We start from the raw sequence: 8,161 nt of genomic DNA, 5'->3' as shown, positions 1-8,161 counted from the left end.
ATAAGGGTAACAACTAACTTAATTCAACTGCTTTAGCCAAGATCACACCACTGCACTCCAGCCTGGGCGACAGAGTGAGACTCCATCTCCAAAAAAAAAAAAAAAAAAAAAAAACTGCATGTTCCATGGCACTTTACTAAAATATTTACTAGTGGACAGACAACTCCTACTTTAAAAAGTGTTCAGGTCTAAATCATTCGACTATACTCAGTGGTTTATATGAGCTTTCCCCAAAGCTTCCTTTGCCAAACAGAGTCCCACAAGAAGATCATATGTGTAGAGGAGATCAGTGATCTGACTAACCCTGTGATTGGTTTTGGTCATAAGGCTGCACAGAATCAAATGGATCATTCATTGATAAACATCATGAGGGTTCTTATAATTTTTTCTGAACATCCTGATTTACATTCCATATTTTAACATTTTAAAATCTTATAAATACATAAAATTATGGCTTTTTTTTTTTTTTTTTTTTTTTTTTTACCATCACCAGTGATGCCTCCAGGCCCCTTCCTTTATTAAAGCCTAAAATGAGCCTTTTTATGTTTTTTACAAAAACAAAACAAAACAAGATTCTACTATCTCAGTTCTGTTCTTGTTGAATTTAAGACACAATCTCTGACCTCAAAGTGGCCATGGAGAAAGGGTGGAAAACCATTTTCTGCACTTGCACCTTTACCAGGGAAAACTGGAGAAACAATATGTACTCATACGAACTCTAGTGTGTTGTGTGTTGTAGCAGCTTTGTCAGGTCTGGTATGTTATAGAAATGTCTCTAAATCATATAAGTATAAATAGCATGATAGGCCACAGAGCAAATCCAAAATCCTCCTTGTCTTCTACTAGTTTCCAGACATGATTTCCATACAAGGATCCTCTGCTCCAGCCCAACTGGAATTTTCCCAGTGGTAAACACCTCTTCTACATCACCACCTCTGCCCACCTCTGCCTCCTTCAGCCCCCTTCTCATCCACCCTGACCCAGGACCTTCTCCCTCCTTATATGTATTCACTCATTCAATCACTTATTCATTTGTTCTTTTCATTGATATCTACATCTATCCACATCCAACTGGCAAGCAAGTGGCATCTATTTCCAATTAACCAGAGTAGAAGTCTAAGAACTTGTGCCCACTGCATGTTGGTATTGAAATTGCCATGGAAAACACAACACAGTCAAGCACTAGATGGAACAGGACTTTACTCACATAGAGAAGAGACACAGCAAGATCTGCTTTAGTAGTGGGTGTCATTATCCCATGGTCAGCAGGTCCATCCCAACAGCTGACACGGGTCATTGGGTGACCCCTCTTATGCTGCAGCAGAAGGGCCCATGCCCTGCCTGCAAAAAACAGATAGAGTAGTGAAGTTTCTAAGTGCCACGTGATGCATGCCCTTAAGCAAAGCAAAAGAGTACAAACAGAAAAAGATATTCCCACAAAAGGTGGTAAGTCCAGCACAGACTGAGGATTCTTTATTTCATGGTAAGGAAGTCTTCCAGGCCCAAGGTGTATTCTTAGGTGGCCAAGCAGGGGTGGAAAGATGGCATGCAAGAGACTGCCTTTCCCAACACACATCCCCACCTTTATCCACATGTGTATCTGCATCCATATCTATCCATATCCATATCCATATCCATATCCATATCCATATCCATATCCATGTCTAAGTCATCTCCCAGGTGCTATCAGTTATATTCATCTTCCCAGTCTTGATTCATTTATTTTGACGGTGGATTTTTTTCTCCTATATTAGACCATGAGTTTCTTAGAGATAGTAGCATGATTTACTGATTTTGGCATCTTACGTTAGCACACAGTAGATCCTTAAGGATTTGAAGATGTTGAGGAAAGCAGCACCTTTGTCAGGCATTGTTCTGGCCAGTTAGGCCGCACCATCTTATTTTAACCCTGGTTACCCTATGACCTTATTCACCTTTGACCTTTGCACTGGCTGTCCCCAAATCTGCCTATGGTTGGCTTTTTCTTTTCATTCTTATTTAAATTCAAAAGTCATCTTCTCTGAGAGTCCCACTCTGACCACCTGACCCAGGGATCCCAACCTGGTTCCCCCACAAAGTTATTCTGTATCCCAGGGTCCTCTTTCATTCTCCCCATAACACCTATCAATGCTGAAGTTAGCTTTTTAATGAATTTATTGATTTGTTTATTGTCTGTCTTCTCCAGCCCCTTTCCCAACTAAAATATAAGCCCCATGGTGGCAGGGTTAGCTTATCTTTTTTGAGGCTGTATCTATAGCTTAGAGTAATGTCTGACACACAGTAGGTGCTCATTTATCATCCAATGAAAGAGTAACCTCAAGCAGAGGCTGTTACTGTACCAATTTTTTTTGTTTTGTTTTTTTGAGATTGGGTATCACTCTGTTACCCATGCTGGAGTGTAGTAGCATGACCTTGTCTCACTGCAGCCTCCATCTCCCGAGCTTAAGCAATCCTCTCACCTCTGCCTCCCAGTTAGCTGTGTCCACAGGCGTTCCCGGCTAATTTTTTTGTAGTTTTGGTAGGATGGGGTTTTACCATGTTGCCCAGGCTAATCTCAAACTCCTGAGCTCAAGCAATCCAACTGCTTCGACCTCCCAAAGTGCTGGGATTACAGGCATGAGCCACCATGCCTGGCCTATAGCAGTTTTGGAGATGAGGAAGCTGAGGCTCATGACAAGCCTCATGTCAACAGATCTGAGATCCAAAGCCCTTTTCAAAGCCCAAGTCTCTTACAGGACAAGAGACTGCCACTTACCAAGCACAGTGGATACGTTGATAGACACATGATGCTTCTACTTTGATCGGACTTTCTGATGTTTCTCTTGTTCCCTTGTCTATTTTGAAACTGTAGACAAACAGGCATGTGAGTCTCTAATTCCAGAAAGTTTTATTTACTAGCATAATAATAAAAATAATAGCTTCAAAGTATGCTAAGAACTTTGTGTACACTATTTCACTTAATCCCCACAACAACCCTATTAGAAGGATAATTTAATCTCCAATTTACACATAGAAAAATAAAATTCAGGAAGATAAAATACCCTACCTAAGGTCAGTGGTATCAAAACAAGAATCAGAAGACACAAGCAGTAGCTGAATGTAGTGGCTCCTGCCTACAATCCCAGTACTTTGGAAGGCTGAGATAGGAGGATAACTCGAGGTCAGGAGTTTGAGACCAGACTGGGCAACATAGTGAAACCCTGTTTCTACAGAAATTTTTAAAAAATTATCCAGATGCAGTGATGTGCACCTGTAGTCTTAGCTATTTGGGAGGCTGAGGCAGGAGGATGGCTTGAGCCCAGGAGTTCAGGCCTGCAGTGAGCTATGATTGCACCACTGCATTCCAGCCTGGGTGACAGAGTGAGACCCTGTCTCTAAAGAGAGAGAGAGAAAAAAGATACAAATGGCATAATTTGAGAAGTGATTGATAAAAGACTAAGGAAACCAAGACTCAAACTCACATCTCTGCCTAACCACAGTGCTAGAGTAAACACTCCCTAAAGGCAGGCTCTGAACTGGGTACCAAGGATACGAAGGCTCATTCCCTGACCTCAGCAAGTTCACAGTCTAGAAAAGGAAGACCCAATTCGGACAAGAAAGAAACCACGCACAAGACAAGGGGAAGAGGAGAATGGAGAAGGAGGGCCGTGGGGACATGCTAGGCTCCTGCAACCTTAATGGGGGTAAATATAAAAGTGATTGACCTTCTAGTTTTTCAATGTAACACCAGAGCTGTAGAGGGAGAAGGGCCACTAGGAGATTCTATTTCAGTGATGTAGCCAGCAGGGAAGCCCACGTAAGTGACAGCCTGGAGAAGTATCTGGCTACCCTGGACCATGGCAGGAGGGAAAAAGAGGAGTCACTGTAGGGTGACTAGAGTGATCCTTAGATCCAGTAGTTTACTTCCCCTCCCACTCTTGAGGCAGCTGCTGTGACTCATGACTCTTTGGCTGCAGGAAACCCATTATAAACTACCTTTCTGCCTAGGGCAATTGGTTTTGGTTTCATTTTCTAGTCTGGAGTATGATCAGGTTGTCTATTAAACTTACAAATTTCCTTGAAATTTTCAGTTTCATGAAGAGTGAAAAAGAAGTGATCTTGTGACCATGTGATCACCTTGCTGAATGTTCTAGAGCTGACCAGAGGGACAAGGGACAAGGGCTTCCTTATCAGGATGAAGCCTCAGTCTATGAAGCCAGCAGTCCCAATATTTGAAAAAAGAAGTTGTCTCAGTCAGTGTTCTAGCAAAAAATGGATGGTACACTCAAACTGTGTAACTTGGAGGGAAATTAAGGAAAAGACTATTTACTTAGATGCAAAGGAAACTCTGGGGCTTATAACAGCAGGGAGTCATTATCTTCCCTATCTCTTAAAAAGCAAGAAGAGGGAGCAGTTCCTGGAACAAAGAGGGGAGTTGTAGGGACAGGGCTGCCCAAGAAGAGGCTGCCTTCATGAGAAGAAAGCAGCCAAGCCCTAGCAAAATCCTGAAAGGAGGGAGCAGGGAGAATAAATCCCCCATCCTCACTCTCCTGCCACTCCCTGCATCTCTTGCTGGTAACTCGCAAAGTCTGGGCCCAATTGGAAGTTAGAAGGCAAGGGAGATCATTGATGGAGCCCATGCAGATCAACCTCCTAGGGGGCAGAGGTGGGTACAGAAGGGTGGGGAGATCTGGAGAGCCATGGAAACTCATGTAACATGTAACAATAGTTATGGCTGGTAGATAATAACTATACAAAGAGTGACGATTGTGGTAGACAACTGCCATTGACTACTCAGGATACATCTGGCCCTTTCGAAGCACTTTTATGAACTAGCTCTTTTGATTCTCACAACAAGCCCTTAAGGTGGACACTGTCCTGGATCCATTTTCCAGACTGGGAAACCAGGGATAGAAGAGGTTAAACATTAGCTGGGAAATGAAGGAGTATGAACTCAAACCCAGGTGGCTGTGGTTACAGATCCAGGGCTTGTTGTCCACTGGACAGGCCCATCTTACCCAAAATGATAACCGAGGAGGTAGGTCCTCAATCATTGCTGAAGGGGAAGGACATGAGTATGGCCTGGGGAACAAGAGGAAATAGTTCCATAAGCATTGTTTGGCATAAATGAGATGAAACAAACACACTTCATTTAAAAGATGTTAAAATATCACCCAAGGGAGTGGGGGTGGGGAGACGGAACCAGACAGAACAAGCGAGAGCGAGCGAGAGTGAGCATGTACCAACTGCACATAGGATACGGGCCAAATGTCTAATTATAGCTGATAAGGCCCCTCCTGATCTGTGCTCTGTCGACTCATCTTTCCCTGTTCCCCATGGGGCACTGTGTCCCAGCCAAAGGAAACTCTACTTAGTTCTCTAAATAGCCCTGGGTCTTCTGCCTGGGACATTTCACCCCAGCTTGTATACAACCGTCTCAAATCCTATTTATCTATTGGGTCCTAGTTTTGGCCTTGCCTTTCTTCCTCTCTCTCTCCCTCCTTCCTTCCCCTAGCAAATACTTATCGGCATCGGGTATGTGCAGGTACAGTGGCCAGTGTGGCTGACCTGGGTCAATACTGGTCCCTGCCTTCATGGAGTTTCCAAGAGAAAATCTTCCCTCCATGCCCAAGTGTAGGTTGGGTATTCCTCCTTTGTGTTTTCACAGCCTCTCTTACTCTGTCGACTAGCACCTGGTTTTGTGCCTGTCTCCTCTCTCAGACCATAGACTCATGAGGGTGGGACTGTGTCTGATTCTGTGGGTGTTCATTTCCTATCACTGCTATAACAAATTACCACAACTTCACAGTCTAAAACAACATAAATTAATAATCTTACAGTTTCAGAGGTAAGAAGCTGGACACAGGTTTCACTGGGCTAAAATCAAGGCAGTGGGAAGCTTTACCGCTTTCTGGAGGCTCTAGGGAAGAATCCATTTTCCTGCCTTTTCAACTAGAGTCTGCCTGTATTCCTTGGTTGATGGCCCCTTCCTTCGTCTTCAAAGTCAGCCAAGGCTGGTCTTTCTCGCATCACATTTGGACATCGATTCTTTTGGATGCTGATTCTTTCGCCTCCTTCCTCCACCTTTTAAGGACTCTTGTGATTACATAGGCCCACTCAGATAAAGTCAGCTGATTAGCAACCTTTATTCCATCTGCATCCTTAATTCTCTTTTGCCACATTCCAGGAATTGGGACATGCTAGTAGATGAGGGCAAAAATGGAATGTCTGAATATGCAGGATATGCATGTGTGTGGAACATGTAGAATCTCTATATATGTCAAAGGCATGTGTCCAGGTAACACATGTAAGTATGTTGCATGTCCACAAGAGCACATGTGGACGTGTGTGGTTTAGGAGGTATACACTGCCTGATCGCATTAGTTGTGGTCATATGCATGTATGTGTGTTGTGAGGTGGGAAGACCACTTGAAGGGAGAAATATAAACATGAATAGGCAACCAACTACTATTTTTCTTATAGTTGTGAAATATTTGTTTTTTCTCCCATTATACACTTGTACTGCAGAGACCTGGATTTCTTCACATGTACTGGTGACCACCCTCAGAGTAAAGGCAGCATCTTCTCTGGGCCAGTAGCTCTTCTAGAAGGGCCTATATGAGTCAGCCTGCAACTCAGACATATTCAGTGCTACAGGCAATGAAATCAACCAGAGCCTAGTTTCCCATTGTCCTGTGAGGGTAAAGCCCCCTGACATGGAATCCTATTTAAATTTCCAGATCATCCCTTACCTAATTTCACAAATCCAAGAGCAGCAGAGCCCTTAGGGATCATCTAACCTGAACACTTCATTTAACAGATGGGATAGGGCCTAAAGAGTGGGGACTTGTGCAGGTTGATGCGACCAGTCAGAGCAGAACAGGAGGAGGGACCTCTATTGCAGTTAAGATCTTAATGAGGTGACTCTTGCTTGATGTCAGGAATGTTGCATCACGTGCTCCCAAAACATCAGGCTTCTGTAGAGCCCCCTGCTCCCAGGTCCTCATGTTTCTAAGAGATAAAACCCAGAGATGGTGCTTCTAGACACAACCTCTTCCTTCCCAAGAGAAGTTTCTACTCACAATCTCCATTGGATTTCTCACACAGGGAGTTTGGCTGGACATTCTAAAAGCCTCAAGGAATTTTTTCAACCCATCTTTTAAAGCTTAGACCAAAGCTAGAGCAAAACTGTAGCTTCTTGCTCAGTGTTCTTTGGTTCTGTCCTGGTCCCCTCAGCATTCCCAAGCATATATTCCTCACCCACATATATAAACCAATGTGTTTATGCAACAATTTTTGGGGCTCCTACTAAATATGACCTCTAATGCTAGGTGTCAGGCACACTGTGGTGAACGAACTGACCTGGATCCTAGCCCTCAAAGGGGTGGATAGTCATAGAACTTCCAGGTTACATCCAACTGCAGTCAACCCCAAAGCTGTTTCACTTTTATTTATTTATTTATTCTTTTTACTTTTTATTTTTTGAGATGGAATCTCACTCCGTTGCCCAGGCTGGAGTGCAGTGGTGCAATCTTGGCTCACTGCAACCTCCTCCTCCCAGGTTCAAGTGATTCTCCTGCCTCAGCCTCCCTAGTAGCTGGGATTACAGGCGTGAGTCACCACGCCTGGCCCTGCTGTTTCACTTTTAAATACGAGAGAGAGAGAGGGAGAGGTGGACACCTGCATCGGAGTGAGAGTGAAGTGGGCAAAGAGAAGAGAGATCATGAGAGCAAGAAAAAGACATCAGAGGCACACAAAGACCCAGAGGGAGACAGTGTGGTGGAAGGCCTAGCTGTAGTTGTGTGCGCCCTGCTGTGACATCAGTGAAGCACAGCGGGTGTTCTGTAAATGGTCATGCCCTTCCCCAATAAGGCTGAGAGCAGAAACCATTCATTTACTCTCATGCTCCCAATGGATATTTGTTGAGCATCCACAGTGTGCTAGACACTGCACCTGGCATATGTCACATCCCTAACTTTGACCCAGGGGTCTACAGAGCAGGTCCTCACAACCCTGTACTGCAAACAGAACAAGGGTGCTAATCCCTATCATACAGACAGGGGCTGGGCAGGCCCGTGAAGGCACCTCCCACACTGAGTTAAGAGTTCTTGTACGACAAGGATGCTAGCTTCAATCCCTGGTGTAGAGTAGGCTCTCTGAAGAGTGAGTTTGCACGAGTGAA

General features: G+C 44.1%; 1 long non-coding RNA gene across 2 annotated transcripts in view; it reads right to left on the bottom strand.

Annotated features, from left to right (window-relative positions):
• Positions 1 to 3,941, bottom strand: part of LOC105534923 — a 69,228-nt gene extending 65,287 nt beyond the window's left edge. Inside the window, exons 1-2 of one of the 2 annotated variants that reach the window (XR_001005350.1) lie at positions 3,705 to 3,941; positions 2,756 to 2,845 (exon numbers count right to left, since the gene is read on the bottom strand). This is a non-coding gene — a long non-coding RNA (uncharacterized LOC105534923). The remainder of the gene's footprint in view (positions 1 to 2,755; positions 2,846 to 3,704) is intronic. The other variant, XR_001005351.1, reaches the window with a different exon arrangement.
• Between the last annotated feature and the right edge of the window lie 4,220 nt (positions 3,942 to 8,161).

This window comes from Mandrillus leucophaeus, unplaced genomic scaffold, assembly GCF_000951045.1.
Source record: "Mandrillus leucophaeus isolate KB7577 unplaced genomic scaffold, Mleu.le_1.0 Scaffold14, whole genome shotgun sequence".
Taxonomy (NCBI): Eukaryota; Metazoa; Chordata; class Mammalia; order Primates; family Cercopithecidae; genus Mandrillus; species Mandrillus leucophaeus.
The sequence above is the reverse complement of the archived record's forward strand: the minus strand, read 5'-3'. Positions and strand labels throughout refer to the sequence as shown.